Here is a 17,528-nt window from a genome sequence, read left to right on the forward strand (position 1 = left end):
TCTCTCTCTCTCTCTCTCTCTCTCTCTCTCTCTCTCTCTCTCTCTCTCTCTCTCTCTCTCTCTCTCTCTCTCTCTCTCTCTCTCTCTCTCTCTCTCTCTCTCTCTCTCTCTCTCTCTCTCTCTCTCTCTCTCTCGCATAGCAATGTCTGCTCTCTCACAATGCAAGTGTAATGTCTTATTATGTCAACATAGGGTTCCCTTATGCTGCACAACACTTGAAATTGGTGTTTAATCAGAATAAGCCAAAGATATCAGTAGAGAGAGAGAGAGAGAGAGAGAGAGAGAGAGATCTCCACGACGAAGAGGAAGAAGAAGCAGTTGCAGCATAAGATTTCATGACGGTCAAGCGCCACAACGGTGGACGTAACAAGCATGGAAGAGGCCACAACAACCCCATCAGGTGTTCCAACTCTGGGCAATGTGTGCCCAAGGACAAGGCTGTCAAGCGGTTTCTTGCAAGGAACATTGTTGAACAAGTTTCTGTGCGAGATGTGCAAGATGCTTTTGTTTATGATGGGTATGCACTTTATAAGCTTTACACCATATGCAGTATTGCGTTTCATGCGCCATTCACTCTCACGTTGTCCATGTGAGATCCCACACAAGAAGAAGAGTTCGGGAGCCACCACAAAGGTTTAGACGCAAGGAGGATATGCAAAACCAGAATCAGGGTACCAATGTTTCTGTTGTTACGAAGTGAAGAGGTGTCTAATTAGTGCATAAGCCAAGAGAGGAAGAAGGCTCATGAATTTTGACTTCTATCATAGAACTCTTAGAAGACGCATGCTACGAGCATTGCCACTGTAGTTGAATCCATCAATAAGATGGACATTGAGGGACTTTTGAGTCTTCTGGATGGGCTTGTATCTGATGTCTTTTTAATGTCTTTCTAAAGTTTTTTCCAAAAGAGAGAGAGAGAGAGAGAGTCTAAGAGTGTGCGAGTGAGCAAGAGACACGACACTAAAAATTCACTAAACTCGGCCACTGAGAGTGAGTGACCAGTGCTTGAAAATAAGTTTTTCCAAAAACTTGTTAAACCTATATGTTAGAAACATAGAGGTGAACTGACTAGATTGAAAGGTTTTTATACCAATTTACACTAAATTTTTTCAAATCTTGGAGGTTTTCTCACCTTCAACTATAAAATTTAGAGGTAAATATCAAAATTTGTAGGTGGGGTTACACTAAACCTAGGTTTTTTCGAGCATTGTGAGTGACTTATAGAGGCGGAGCTGAGAGAGAGAGAGAGAGAGAGAGAGAGAGAGAGAGAGAGAGAGAGAGAGAGAGAGAGAGAGAGAGAGAGAGAGAGCATAATTGGCTATATTGGTTGAGAGCATGCACACCCCTTCCATCCAGAGCTCGTTCAAGGACGGAGTCAGGCCCACTTTTGTGGAACTCTAGAAGAAGGTGGAGGTAGGGATTGCTAAACAAGGGTATCGGTGCATCAAAGTCATTTTTGACACGCGACCAGAAAGGCTGGTTTTTGAGAAAAGATTCCTTGGCTGTGATCCCTCAATTGTGGAAGACGAATCTCATTCTCTCTCTCTCTCTCTCTCTCTCTCTCTCTCTCTCTCTCTCTCACACACACACACACACACACACACACACCCACCCACCCAAACTCTTCATCTTTGTTCTCATAGAAAGATGGGACCAAGGTGATTGTGAAGGCATTGCATAAGAGGTGATTGCCAAGTTGTTGCATGCAAGTGGTGAATATCGTTCATGTCGACAGTACCTTATGATCTTCATCACCTCTCCCGCCCTTGGCCACAAAGTCCTCGTGGTTGGGGCCTCCTCTTTTGCAACTCACCATGAAAACTCTAAAAGAGTCCGTAGTCCATGAAAACTATTCTTTTCAAGTATGTGATGTGAAGGATATTTTCCTTTTCCTCTTTGTTTCTCAAGTGTCATGATGATACGCTGAAAGATCTTTTTTGCGAGCTAGACAAAATGGAGTCACTCACCCAAAAAAAATTATCTCCAACTTCAATACGGTACAATCTAGCACCAAAGATTGCAAATACACATTATTCATATTGGCTCCCACCTACCAATACGATCTACCAAATCTACTTCTTCTATAACTTCCCTAGAAGCACTTGCCATAATATTATGTATTGAGAAACCCTCCACAACATTGCACGGGTGCACACATACACACACTTCTACTTGTCCAAGCATCTACCATGGCTTTAATATTGATGACCACAAGCTGTGATTCAGAGGAGGGAGCATAACCTTGGATAATCAAGGAGTTAATATAAGGGTGGATGATTAAAGTTTCCATAAGGAATGCTCTAGACGTTTAGAGACAATGATAGATAGATTGTAATATGTACTTTGATGCTAAATGTTTCACTTATGATTTAAGTTCTATGTATCTTGTGGGGTTTTGCTCTTTTTTATGATTGCTTGGAAAGGTTTGGTTGGAGTTTGAAATTCATCATCCTGTAGTCAACCATGGCTAGGCACATAACCATTTATGGACGACAATGTGGCCACAAGATAGTTCTTATGTTTGACGAAAGCATATATGCGCTTTCTATATCTTTTGTGATACAAAGTTATGAAATAATAATGCATTGAGTTTGCATCCATTAACTCTAATGGGAGAGCACGTGAAGATGAAGGCTACTGAACTTGCTAGTGGTGAACAAATCTTCCTTCTCAAACATGGTCAATGTCAATTCTAGAAGGTTCACATTGCGATTGAAAGCACACAAGGCATTGGAATGAAGGACACACTAGTAATAGTCTGATGGTCTCTCCAGAGTAGTTGGTATACTACATGCAATGCCTTCACAAAGCAGCCTACACATGGCACTTAAGCAAGCAAAGGATATAATTCAAGTTTAAGAGCTACCTATGCATTATGATGGATATGTGGCATTTGAGTTACCATCTTTTGATCTATTTGTGCACGAACTTATGAAAATTGAAACATGTGAATTTACCATGAAGAATAAGTTTGCACAAATAGAGTTTTGGAATATGCTTAACAACATGGTTCCGAGCAAGGATATGACTGTGTATCAATGTGTGTGTGAACACATAAAAGGAAGAGCATGGCTCTTTTGTTTGAGAATATTTTAATGTGTGTGAACACATTGAAGGAAGAGTATGGCTCTTTTGTTTGAGACTATTTGAGATGCAACATGGTTACTTTGCTACACTATACTCTATAGAGTGACTATTGAGATCTTGATCTAATCTTTTTCATTTCTCATGCTCGCTCGGTTTCTTGTCCACTCGGAAGTACTCGCTCGAGGATTGGGATTCCTCCCCCCCCCCCGATTTTGCACTATATTTGAGTGTTTTCAACTCTTTGCTTAATTATAGCAGGCCCTAGTATTCTTCAACTCTTTGCTCATGGGGCAACCTTATTAGTCAAGTATCGTGAATATTTTAGGGTGCTGCAAATTGAGACCGTCACCTGTTTGTTGCTATTTGTTGACTAGTATCAATATCCTCATTGAATTTTATTTAGCTTTTACAAGAAATCTACCAAGATCCCGGAAGACAAATTGATAATTGAATGTAGGCAAGAAGTTTGTGTTGCGTCGACTACTTCATGCTTGTCTCACCTCTCTCTCTCTCTCTCTCTCTCTCTCTCTCTCTCTCTCTCATGGTGTTATCTTGAAGGCTTGCCATAATTCAAAAGTTGACATGCGTAGAATCTTTAGGCTCTTTTTGGTAGATGAAATTTGGAGGCCTTTTGTAGATGGTGTTGATGCGTAAGGGGGGAGGTGCCTTTCTTTGTTCTTAAGGAGGGATGAAGAAAAGAACCCATAATATCCTTGATCCTGAAACTAGAACCAATAAAATTCAATATTCTCTGCCCCAGCCCAGTCACAAAACTAGTAGATCTTGATCGTGTCTCTCTTTATCAGCCTATCTACATATGCATATGACCAACAACAACACATGATCCTAGTGACAATGCTTTATTCATATAATCAATGTGATAATGAAGCCACCTTTAGAGAGATAAAGAATGTGACTATGGTATCCTTATGCTAGTGGGAAACGGGAGCCATTCTCTCTCTCTCTCTCTCTCTCTCTCTCTCTCTCTCTCTCTCTCTCTCTCTCTCTCTCTCTTCAAAATCTACTCCCTCCCTAGATTTATTAGCTATATAGTATCATACACATTGCAATACAAAGACATAAAACTACTAACCAGACTATGACACCTGTGTAATCAGGTTTGGTGAATGTCCACGATCTTGGACAGAGGGAAACCCAGATGCATGTCTGTCATATAAAAGTACAACCACTCTCCTCATACGTAAGACAGTTGTGAAACAAAAGGGGACCCTAGGGAGCAAGGGCTACCAATGCTAATAGAGTGGACTCCACCTAGGGCCATCTCATCCATCCATGCATTTTACTTTTTCAATTCACCTTCTACCTTGTTTTCCCTATAAACTATTTAAAAAAAGAGGCCGATTGGTCTTGGCCTTTTTCCTCTTTTTGCCTCTTTCCAACCAAGGAATGAGCTTTCCACAAATCCACACAATAGCTCTCTCTCTCTCTCTCTCTCTCTCTCTCTCTCTCTCTCTCTCTCTCTCTCTCTCTCTCTCTCTCTAAAAAAAAAGACAGGCCCTTTTTTTTATTAAAAAAAAAACCTACATAGAAGGTATGTAGCCACAATATTTTTAAGGAAATCTTGAAAGGGATAATTTTAATAAAATCCATTAAGATTTTCTTACCCACATTTTCTAATCCCCCCCCCCCCCCCCCCCCCTTTGCAATAAACAAAGACTCTAGACCCTCTCTTTGCATTTAAAAAACCTCTCTCTCTCTCTCTCTCTCTCTCTCTCTCTCTCTCTCTCTCTAAAAATGTGCAGCACGTCTTTGATGATTGTGATGTACCCTACACAAAAGACCATCATCTTTCTCAGCAAGACTGTTTGCCACCACATCCACATCTAGTAGTGCCACCACCATCTTCAAGTGAAAAGATTGTTTGGTCATGGGCTATAACATATTTTTTTGGGAGGCAAATCTCTCTCTCTCTCTCTCTCTCTCTCTCTCTCTCTCTCTCTCTCTCTCTCTCTCTAATCTTGCTTCTTGAAAACCTGTGATCAGCAGGTGAAGAAAAGTGTCTCCATCCAACTCTTAACAATGCATGGTCATATTAGAGAGGCAAGGTGAGATTTATGTTGTTGTGAGACAGACAAGGTGAGACGCCATTTGCACCCTTCATAGGACTTGGAGAGGCGGACTCCACCATTTTCAAAAAACAAGGGCCTAGCAAGCTACTTGCGAGTCGCTGTGGTCGAGTGTGCAAAAGAACCATGAGTGAAGCAGCTCCAGAAACCCTAGAGAGAGAGAGTTTTTTAAAAAAAACTTCTTGAAAAGATCTGCATCGATGTAGATTCTTTGAGGTTTTTTTAAAACTCTCTCTCTCTCTCTCTCTCTCTCTCTCTCTCTCTCTCTCTCTCTCTCTCTCTCTCTCTCTCTCTCAGTGCAGCCGTTTTTTGACCTAGTAGACAGCAGTCCACTCTTTTGATCATAACTTCTTCATCCGAACTCCGATTTGGGTGATCTATAGCCTCAATCGAAAAGCACGAAGTCCTCTACGCATTGATGTAAAGACAGAAATTTTCAGAGTTATGGAAGGCGTTTCTGTAGCAGCATTTCCGAAGTGAACAGGTTCAACAAAATTGATTCTCATCTCCTATTTTACATACAATGTCTTCCGGCATCGCAAGGGTTCTTCTTCTTCAACAAGGTCCACAACCATTGTGGAAAATGATCCAAAATCTCCTAAGTGTGGAGATAGCAACACAACCACCCAACCAACGACATCGGAAACCATGATCATGGTGTACTTGGTATCATTGCAAGAGACCGTAAACAAACAAGGCGAAGACTTACGAGCACTTGCAATGGAGAATGGCACACTAAGGGTACTTGTGGTTGAGAATGAGAATCTCAAGAGGACACTTGAGATGCAAACAACACGTTTGATGCAACTTGAAGAGGAAGTCAAGGAATGTAAACGCTCTCTTCTGGACTTGAATGCTTTGAAGGAGCAGATGAGCAAAGTAGAGCATGACCATGTATTGAAAGAGGAGAAATTTGACACTATGAGCCGGGATGTATGCGACATGGAAAATGTATGCACAAACAAATCTTGGGTTGATGTATGTGGTAGCAATGTGGTTTCTAATTCCTCACTCATGCAAGCTATGGTTCAAACAAAGAATGTTGAGAATGTGGATGTGGAGAAGTTGAAGGAACGGGAGCGACGTTCCAAGAACATTGTTATTCGTGGAATTCCCGAAGAGAAGTTAGAGACACCTCCTTCTCTTGCCATTTTTATTGAAGATTTTTTCAAAACCCACTTTGGCATGTCCGGAGTTATGGTCTATGGAGCACATAGAGTGGGGAAGCAAGGAGCTCCTCGCTCGGGAGAACGGCCAATTGTGTGCACCATGCCGGATGAGACCAAGCGAAAGATTATCCTTGATAACAGTTGGATCTATTTGAGGGATACAAAATGTTTTGTATGTGAAGATCGCACTATTAAGCAACAAAATATGCGTCGCAAGGCATATGAGGAAAAGAATAATAAAAACAAGGAGATCTCTCATGAAGAAAATGTGCCCAAGGAGGACGCAAGTCTCTCAAGCAAATAGGGATGCGTGACCTATGAGACCGAGTTACAATTGAAAATATGCTTTTGGAATTGTAATGGATACCCATGGAATGCGGGGGTTGGCATTGATGAACTAACAAGCAAAGCGGATGTTGTACTTCTTGTTGAAACTTGGGAGCATGATACACAAAGAATTAATGGCTTGGAGGATTACAATGTACATTCATTGATGTGGTCAAAGAATCTCAAGCAACGAAGAGGACAAGGAGAATTAGCATGTATGGTTAAGAAAGGATTGGAAGATTTTGTATCAATTGTGAAAGATGACAAGTACAAACGTTATGTATGGCTGAAAATTATGACACCAAAAAGAGCACCCATTTTTGTAGCCGGTTGCTACATTCCTCATCATGATTCTCCCTTTTATGCTTGCATGGATAGAGATCAACCATTTTTTGATTTGGAAGAGGACATTGCTTATTTCAAAGGTGAAGGTGATGTTATTGTATTTGGGGATATGAATGCTCGCACAAAAACATTGCAACATGATACTCAACAATTTGATATGCCATACATTTCAAGGGAGTTGGAGGAAGTTCACTTGTATGATCGTACTTCAATGGATGAGAAAGAGCCGGATCACTATGGAAAGTTACTTTTACACATGTGTAATAGCACGGGTATGCTCATTGCCAATGGTGTATCTTTGTGGAGTGGAACCAATGGATTTACATGTAGGAGACATAATGGGGATAGTGTGATTGACTATATGCTACTCTCTGAAGCCATCATGTATCGCATAAAGAGTTTTATGTTTGGTCAATGGACCCCGGAATCCGACCATCGTACCTTATGTATTGACCTTTCATGTGGAGAAGCAACTAAGCATGATAATCTCAGCCAAAGGAAAGAGAAGTTATCACTATGTATGGATTTCAAACGGGCACCAATGTACATTGAAATGGTTGAGCAAAAATTATGGATGACAAAGCTTCAATGTGATGCACCATTGGAAACTAAACGGGAAGCTTTCAAGAAAGCTATTTGTTCGTGTGCGGAAGAATGCTTTGCCATAAAGCATCTCCATGGTATCAACAAAGATAGATCACGCATAAGGTGGTTTGATAAAGAATGTCAAGATGCTCGAAAGTCCTTGATAAAGCTTGATGCAACTATGGACAAAGACAACTATCAAAGTCATTTGCATACATACAAGGCATTGATTCAAAAGAAGAGAAGAAGATGGGAAGTAAAGCAACAAGAATTTCAAGTCCAAGAAAAGGCACATGCATGTGGAAGATTTTGGAGAAACTTGAGAGGCAAGCGGGTTGAGAATTTTGGTAACTTGAGTCTAGTGGATATGTACACACATTGTAGACAATTATATGAGCAAGCAAATACTGAAAAAATGTCATTTTATGGTTCACTCCCATGTATGCCGTCTTTTTTTACTATTGAGGATGTATGCGGTGGGCTTGAAAAGTTGGCCACTCGCAAAGCGGGAGATCTTCAAGGTATCAAGCCGGAGATGATCAAATGGACGGGAGATTTTACCCATGAGTGGATGTGTGATATGTTCAACCTTGCACTTCAACATGGTATGCCTTATGATTGGAGTACTAATTGGGTTAAGCCTTTGCATAAAGGAGGGGATGTAAAGAATGTAAGCAACTACCGGACTATAATGATTGGGTCTCTTATGGCAAAGTTGTTTGGGTGCATAATGGAGATGAAATTGAGTGATTGGGCTGAAGAGAATGACAAGCGTGCAAAGGGACAAGCGGGTTTTCATCGATACCATAGCACCATTGATCATCTTGTCACTCTTCATGTTCTCATGGAGGAAAGTCGGTTGAAAGGCAAGCGATTGTATTGTTGTTTTGTGGACTTTAAGAAAGCCTTTGATATGATTCCACGTAACAATTTGTGGAGAAGGATGGAAGAACTCCAAGTGCCAAGTGAGTTTATGCTTGCGGTTTCTCGAATCTATGAGAAGGTGATTTGTCAATTGCGCATGGGAAGAGAAATTTCAGAAATTTCTGTAAGCACTATTGGGGTTAAACAAGGATGTCCATTGTCACCAACTCTCTTTGGTCTATGCATCTATCAATTGGAACAAATGGTACTTGACTTTATGCAAGAAGAAGGCATTGAAGAGGTCACTATTTGCAATGCGATAATCATGCTTTTGTTGTATACGGATGATGTAGTGCTTCTAGCACACACTTTAGAAGATGCACAAAAGCTTATGGTTGTCCTTGAGAACTTTTGCTTGCATAGTGGGCTGATTGTAAATGAATCCAAAACAAAGGTTATGCTTGTGAAAACCAACCATAAGGAGAAGCCATGCATTGTGTACAACAACGAAACACTTGAAGTTGTTGAGAGCTTTAAGTACCTTGGCCTTGAGGTTCCATCCAATCACAAGTGGCATGAATGTGCTATGCGTCATTTGGAAGCGGGAAAGAGAGCATATTATGCATTTGAGAACATGTGTAATGCGGGAAACATCAAGTGTTGGGTTCTCAAGAAGTATCTTTTTGATGCATTGGTGACACCGGTTCTTCTTTATGGAGTTGAAGTGTGGGGCGGGAGCATCTCAAAGTCTACTTGGAAAGAGTTTGAGAATGTCCAAAAGCGTTTTCTTACAAACTTTCTCCAAGTTAAGACACAAACACCATATATGCTCCTAATTCTTGAGTCGGGATCTCTTCCAATTGAGGTTATGGGCATGGAAAGGGTTGTGGAGTACATGATAAAGATGCGTCAAAACCCCTCACATCGACTTCCTACAATTGCATGGGAAGCAAGCAAAAAAGTTCAAAAGACGCATAAAAGCAAGATCTTGAGCACGGGATGGATGCAAGACATAAAGAAGTGGTTTGGGAGATGGGATGCATTACACTTGCTACATGATGCTTCAATTGACTCTCAAGTGAATGAAGCTTTTCTACAACGCCAATGTATTACGGCTTGGGAGAAATCCGGTGGGTCACGCTTCATACATTACACCACCTATATTGCCCCCAACTACAAAACCATGTTCTTCGCTGAGAGAGGAAACCGTACTCACACTTACATGCTTGAGCCTATTCCCTTGTCTGCGATACGCACTATCGCAGCAATTCGTCTTAGCTCCCATTTCCTTCGATGCGAGATAGGGCGTTGGGACAATGGAGAAGAGTCAAATCGATTGTGCACATTATGCTCACTGCAAGTTCGAGAGTCTGAGTACCACACACTACTAGAGTGCTCAGCTTTTGATCACATCCGAACTTGCTTCTCTCACATTTTCAGCCATAACTTAGACCTACACACTTTCCTCTCCCAGCCAAAGTGTGGGCTCTCCATTGCGACTCTCATCACTACAATTTTGGAGCATCGAGAGTCACTCATCAGCCATACACATACTACATCACATGTAACTTTGGTCCCATAGGTCATATTTGACCTCCGAGGACGATAATAAAATCTCTCTCTCTCTCTCTCTCTCTCTCTCTCTCTCTCTCTCTCTCTCTCTCTCTCTCTCTCTCTCTCTCTCTCTCTCTCTCTCTCTCTCTCTCCTTTTGTACCAAATGAAAGAGTGAGTAGGATAGGCTTTTGTTTTTTAAAACTCTTTGGGAGGTTTTTTCAAAACACACTTAAGAGAAAAAAACAAAAGCCTATTCAAGTAGTAGGACCTACCAGTCCATTATTATTGTAAAAACACTTAGAATCTTAGAGAGATGCTTTAGAACGCTAAATTTGATCACAATAAATGCAATTCCTCCCTCCAAACACGTGGAGCTTAGCCATCTTCGTATGTGTGTGCCTTACTCAGGCCATCTCTTACAAACACCCTTCTTGCTCTTTACGAGTGCCCAAAGCAGAGGTGCGAATGTAGCCTTTGTCACATGCGAAGTAGAGCTTGTGAGCCACTTTGAGGTCGGGTACATGGCGATGAAGGGGGATATAGGAAAACATGTCTTGGGGGTGCTTTGATCAATCAGCACAACAAGTAGGATGGATAGGGTGATCTTTTGCCCTTGAAAGACATGGCAACACCTCCGCTTGATTCCCCTTAATAGATCCCAAAACAAAATTGAGCAAACCTATTTTTTTTCCCTTACTTCACATATGCCAGCCTCGTTCACCACATGCCATGTCCTTCATGTGTGCGTTCCCATGTTCTTAATTTCCAAAGTGCAATCCCTATCATGCATATCGGAGCATAAATGTCTTGTTCCCTTCTCACAGGAAATTTTCCCCCCAACTCCCCCTCCTCTACGCTCACTCTCCACCTTTGCCATGACACACCTCCTACACTACACTCACTCTTGCCTCTGCCATGGCACACCTCCTCCACTACACATGCTCTCACCTGCCCATCAGGGCTCGCGACCACGTTCTTCCCTACCGATTGGGCACTGATGCATAGTACCCATTGGATGTATGCCCTCAAAAAAAGAGACAAATATATTGTCTTTGAAAAATAGAAGAATATCTAGACACTTGGATGTTTACGATTTTTAATACCTCTTGGTATTAAATCCAAAACCAGCACCTGATTAATTGAACATACCTGCTCGTGAAGCGAGGATACATTGGAAAAATCTCCCTCTCTCTCTTGGCATAAAAATCTCCAATAAGACATCTTTCTCTCTCTGGCCCTCTCTCCATCTCCTCCCCGAACCATTTCCTCCCTTTTTCAACTAAAGGCCAAATGGAGCGTCTCATGAGATTCTACCTAAATAGTACAGCTTCAAAGATTTTGGCCATTGGCTCTAAATTTTAACTTAGTCATTAATTTAAGGCCTAGATTCCCTCTCATTATTTTGAGAAAAGTATAAGGTCCCCTTGTCACCCCATTCTTGTGCACGCAAACACCCCCGTCAGTTTCTTGTCTTGCTGATGCAAATGTATCCTCTCCAAGCTCTTGCTTCCAACAATGATGGAGGCTCCCTCCCCTTGGTTTTCTGCCCCACTCCACCTATGTATACATCCTCCCATTCCCATCCTCGACTTATCATGATCAGTTGCAAAAATTGCAGACACAAGAAGTTGTTGGCTGTGTCAAAATTGATGCCCATTCGAAGGGTAGAGATACAAGGACTCTGTTCTCAACTTAGAGGAGGGCATGGGCAAATGGGCTACAGGTAGTACTTGCATAGGAGTAGCCATAGAAACCTTGAGTTGTTGCCATGCAATTATTTCTCTACAAAATCTCTATTGTTTCCACCACCACATCGATAAAAGTTTTATTATTCTAAAAGTACACACACACACACAGACTCTGTGTAGCATCTGCCACATCCTCTGTCGCCCTCCTATGCTACCTATCAGACCCCAGCTTGCACATGTCATATTCCTTCCTCTCTCATGGCCAGCTCATGAACAACAACTCCGTTTTTTTCCTCTCAACATTTCATCTGCGCCCTTTTCCTTCCTCAAAGACCCTCTAGGTGTCTTTGTAGATTCCTATTAATAAAGCACGTCAAAAAAGGTTTGGCACACCTACTCTCTTTTTGTGGTAGATACAAAAGTGATTATAGTTTTATTTTTACTTTCTCTCTCTCTTTTGGTACCAAATGCAAAAGTGAAGAATATTTTCTCATGGGTAGGGGCCCCGATGGGCATCATTGTAGGGGAGCATGGAGGTGCCTCATGCTTCATCTTTGGTATTTTCCACAACGGACATATGGCATGCATCCTTGCATCAAGGATTTGCTGCAGGTTTGGAGGATATGGTTGATGATGCTAATGATGGCTCCCTCCCTCTCAAGCCTCCTCCATTTTTGGAAAGATAGACCTAGAGAAGGCCTGCTCTGTTGCTTTTAGGGGAGAAAGCTCGCCCAATCTAGGTTGGGTTGGTTCCTCTGAGGGTGGCTCCCTGTTTAGTTAGTTTCAGGTATTATCTTGGTGTATGGTTCTTTCAATTTTCTTGGGGTCACTTCCCTATTAGTTGATGGTTGGGTTATGTTGGTTGTCTTGTGATGGGTCTGTTGTCTGGTCTATGGATCGTGATGGTATCTGTGGCTCATGTTGAGCAAGGATGTTGATGTAAGTTTTTCTAATTTTATTATACTATATTGTAGGTTTTGCAAAATAGAAAGAGCGAGGACATGCAAGAGGAGAGAAAAAGAGCATGTGGCATGTCCTTATAGCGATTAATTCTTTTGTGGCCCATGTTGTATAAATATTTTCTCGGATTTTCTTCACTCAAAAATGTCACTCAGTGTATGGTAAGACTCAATGCTTTATGAGACATTGTGGTTATTACAGGAGGTTTATATACATGTATGCAGTCATTGCTTAACCCATGTATAAACTTATGGTAGTTTTTGAATGGATGAAGGAGTGTGAGGAATCATTCCAAAAGTTGAAGAAAGCGCTTATATCCACTCCTATATTAAAAGCACCAGATTGGGAAAATATTTTTCATGTTCATGTTGATGCTTTGGCATTTGCAATTGGATGCATCTTGGCTCAACCAAGAGAAGGAAATATGGAATTCCCCCAGTCTCCTATGCAAGCAGGCAGCTTAACAATGTTGAAAAGAACTTCATTACCATTGAGAGAGAAGGGCTAGGGATGATATACTCTGTTAAGAAATTTTGGCATTATCTACTTGCAAATAAATTTGTGTATTTCACAGATCATCAAGCCCTCGTATACCTTGTAAACAAACCATGCAATACTGGGAGAATTGTGCGATGGTTTATCATGTTGCTAGAGTTTGATTTTATAGTAGTGGTTAAAAAAGGGCTGATGCATCTTCGAGCAGGTCATCTTTCTAGATTTCCAAATGGAGAAGCTCTAGAAGGGGTAGACGACGACATCACTGATGCATATCTTTTTAACGTCAAAATGATACCAAAATGGTCTCATAAGATATTTGATTTACTCTCCTATGGAAGTGAGTTCGATAGAACAGGGCAAGAGTTTAAAAGATGAATGGTTTGACAATCAAGGTATTTCCAATTACTTGGAAAATGTTTGTATCATTTCATTTTAGACAATTATGCATAAGTCTAGAAGATTACAATTTCAAGACTTAGCATTTTATTGCTCGCAAACAAAAACATACCAGTGCTTGAAATAGTTAGGAGTTTATTGGCCAACTATGCACACTAATGTTCATGAGTACATTACTAATTGTACTACGTGCAAGTCTAAAGGATCGATGGAACATGCAACACTATTACAGGTAACAAGTGCACTAGGATGGAGTCAATATCTAATTGACTATCTTACAACGAGAACAATTCTTGAAAATGTTTTTAGAGCACGTCAAAGAGCCATAGAAATAGAGGCTCGATACTTCACATTGATTGAAAATCAACTTTACAAGAGAGGAAAGGATAATCAACTCAGGATATGTGCTCCAAAAAGCATGTATTTTCCGATATTAAAGCAAGCACGTGGAGGAATAAGCAGAGGCCATTTCTCAGGGGATAAGACACTAAATTTATCGTAACCCGGCCTGCATTACATATGGATGTTGAAGCATATGTTAAGAGATGTGATGGGTGTCAACGTACCAAAGTGTCAATAAAAAGCGATGAGATGCCTTTAAGGCCAATGATAGGAGCCATAGATTTTGCTAAGTAGGGTATAGACTTTGTAGGTCCAATTTCACCGCCCGCTTACAGAACTCAAGCCCAATATATCATCGTGGCCATGGAATATCTCACTAAATGGGCTGAAGCAAAAGCCACACAAAAAGCGGATGCAAAGACAACCGCACAATTTCTCTATGAACATGTGTTACCAAAAGTGCTCCAAACTAGGTGAACCTTGACACAGACAATGTACTTTGCATACACATCATGCTCATATCATCATAGTTGAAATTCTTCACATGAGACATTATACATGTATGATGTCTTTTCACTCATACAAATGCCAAACTCAACGTTTTTCATCATAAGCATGTTCACCACATAATATAAAAGCCATATGTTCAATTTGGACCAATTTGAGCAAGCTTGTGACCACTTGGACCCAAAAACCAAAAAATCTTGGCCTAAGACACAATTTATGACCCCAATCACATGAATCCACCTCTAAATCAAAATCTGAGATGATCATAGCATTACCCATCACTGTGGCCATCCTACAGGTCAAGTTTGGGCCAAAAATCTCAAAGTAGACATCGTACGCGCATGATGTCTCCAGAGGCCAAAATGACCAACTTGAGATAACTCTTCACTTCCAATGCCTTTATCCCACCATTATTAGCTCATAGCTCTAGTTCCATCAAGTTTCAACTCTTTGTACCCATCCAAACCCAAGTTTTGGAACTCAGATGCTCTATACTTAATTTTTGGCTTCAAACACATGAAAACATTTTCAAGTCAAAGTGTGATACCACATGAGTCTATGCCAAGCTAAAACCAAGCTATGGTACGAGTTTGAGTCCCTTTGGACAAAGTAGACATCATATGTGTATGATGTCTCCATGGACTAAATATGAACCTGGGAAATAACTTGACCTATTCTAAGCCTTCATTACATGATTATGAGAGCATCTACCAAGTTTCATACCATTTGAACTTCAATTGCTCAAAACTTAGCCAAAATACAAATTCAAAACCTGAAAGGAGTTACAATGGTCACATCTTGCCCAAATGACATCCAAATTGAAATCCAAGCATATATCCATGATGTGCAGCTAGTTCTCAACTTAAAAAGTCAAATGTTTAACTTAGAAACTCCTTGTTTGGCATTTCAGTATTTCAAAGGGATTTTTTCATTTGGAGATGACTTCTTGCGATCATTCCTCTTGAGCTCCATCTCCTAGGCTAGTGGATATAGAAGGGCATCTTCCCATGACTTTGGTGTATCATTTGGCCTTATGGATACCCTTTTTTGGAAATTTATCACTCAAGTAACATCTTTTTGAGATAAGATGGTTGGTGACTATTTTTCTTGTTGTCTGACCATAGATGTTGGTTGTTGGTGATATGTCGATGATGCCCGTGAAGTTTGGTGGCAAACGGACGCACCATTCGGCCGTGAAAGCCAAATGACGCTTTGCAGGTCCGAAGCCTAGCTTGATGTTTTGATTAACTCCTGGTAGTTTGACTATGGAGGTAATTACATAGGCTTGTAGGTACCCTTGAGGAGCACCTATTCCTAAATTTTGGTAGCATATTGACGACTTTCTTCCGAGTTGACTTCTGCAGGCTCCAAGAAGTTAGGGTTTTTCCAACTGGTCTAAATCAGTATAGGAGGTCGTAGAAGTGTTCCTATAGTCTAGGATTATCCCCCTATCGTGTCTCATTAGCTATCGGGGGTTAGTGGTTGTTGCGCTATGGCCCCTTTTCGGTCTCTTCCCCGCAATGCCACATTGCCGTTTTCATCAGTTTTTCATGAATGAAGTAAGTATACAACATGTAGGGCACATGGTGAGGAGCCACCTCTCATATTTGATGCCGATTGGTGTCCCGCGTGTGTCGTATGAAGCCATAGAAAGTCTATGCGCTGTAGTTCTCTCTAGCTCTCTCTAACTTGTGAATAGTAGAAATGAGAGAATAAGTGAGGTCAAAATATCTTATATTTGGGGTCCCCAAGACCACTTGCCATGAAATCTGACATGTGCTCTTATCTCATCGTGAAATGCACCTTAGGCTCAAAAAATCCCCCATTTGGACTCCGTTTGACCCATTTCTGGATAATTTTCCCTTTCATCTAAAAACTAGTCAGATTGGGCATCCACAACTTTTTTCCATAATTGTGCCTCGGCTTCACCATATGATGTCCTTTATTTGCTGATCATTCATGTATTTTTCATTTGTCATTCCGACTCCATCTCACCTGTTTTTTCTATTTTTCCAAGAAATTAGCAAAAATAGAAGGAAAATAACTAAAGTAACTTGTACATGCATCACCACCCATCCAACAGATTTGATTGAGTTCTTCGAATATCTTTGAATGCCATGATGTTTCGATTAAAGCTGCCCTTCAAGTGTCAGCTTCTTGTATAGGCTGTAGGAAATGAGGTTTCCTTGAGCTCCGAAATCTATGATTGCCTTGGCCTCCACTTGATTACCTCCATGCTTGACTTTTATGGTCGGGTCTACTATATGGTTCTCTTCAAAGTCAATCACTTTGATCACACTGATCTATATTCGTGGTCCGTTCTATTGTTTTTGTCGTAGAAGCTTTCATTTTTTCATGCATGCTCTGGCTTCTTCTTGAGCTTCTTTTACAACCCATTGCTTTTCTTAAGAGCATTTCCTTTCCACAGTGATTTGTTGAAGCATGTTTTGAGTTAGTGGGAGATGGTATTTTTTAAGGTGGCACCCACTAATCCAATTCGGAATTTCCTCGCCCTCTAATGTAGCAAGCTTGACGGCTCCACTTGGTGATATATCTATGATCACCAAGGGTCCCATCCCTCGCTTTTTATGTTTTTTTGCATGATGTTTCAATGTGTAAACTAGGACATAGTCTCCTATTTTAAACTCTTTTGAGTGTACATGATTATCAAAAAACTCCTTTTGTCGCCTTTTTTGAGCATAGATAGAGGCTATGGCCTTCAGACGAAGCTCATCTAGTTTCTCAAGCTCATTGACTCTAGCAGACAATTCATGGCCTGTCCATTCAAGTTGTTTAGCTACTCGTAGAGTAAGGATCAGGAACTCCAATGGCAAGATAGAATTAAGTCCAAACACCATGTTGTATGATGTTGTCCCAATTGAGGTTTTTTATGCTACTCGATAAGCCCATAGTGTGGCGTGTAATTGATGGTCCCAATCTTCTCTTGAGTCAGATACTATTTTGGTTAAAACTAGGCATAGAATCTTATTGGTAGCTTCAGCTTGTCCATTAGCGTATGGGTGGTATGGAGGAAACTTCTTGTGAACTACCGGTGTGGCCTACAAAGCTCTACACTCCTTTGGCATTGAGTGGCCTAGGCATGCACATGAGATGGTTA

General features: G+C 40.9%; 1 pseudogene; it reads left to right on the forward strand.

Annotated features, from left to right (window-relative positions):
* The first annotated feature begins 335 nt into the window (after nucleotides 1–335).
* Nucleotides 336–700, forward strand: LOC147445088 (small ribosomal subunit protein eS26y pseudogene; annotated as a pseudogene).
* Nucleotides 701–17,528: the final 16,828 nt, after the last annotated feature.

The sequence above is a fragment of the Adiantum capillus-veneris genome, chromosome 13 (assembly GCF_014529385.1).
Source record: "Adiantum capillus-veneris isolate H3 chromosome 13, ASM1452938v2, whole genome shotgun sequence".
NCBI classification, from domain to species: domain Eukaryota; kingdom Viridiplantae; phylum Streptophyta; class Polypodiopsida; order Polypodiales; family Pteridaceae; genus Adiantum; species Adiantum capillus-veneris.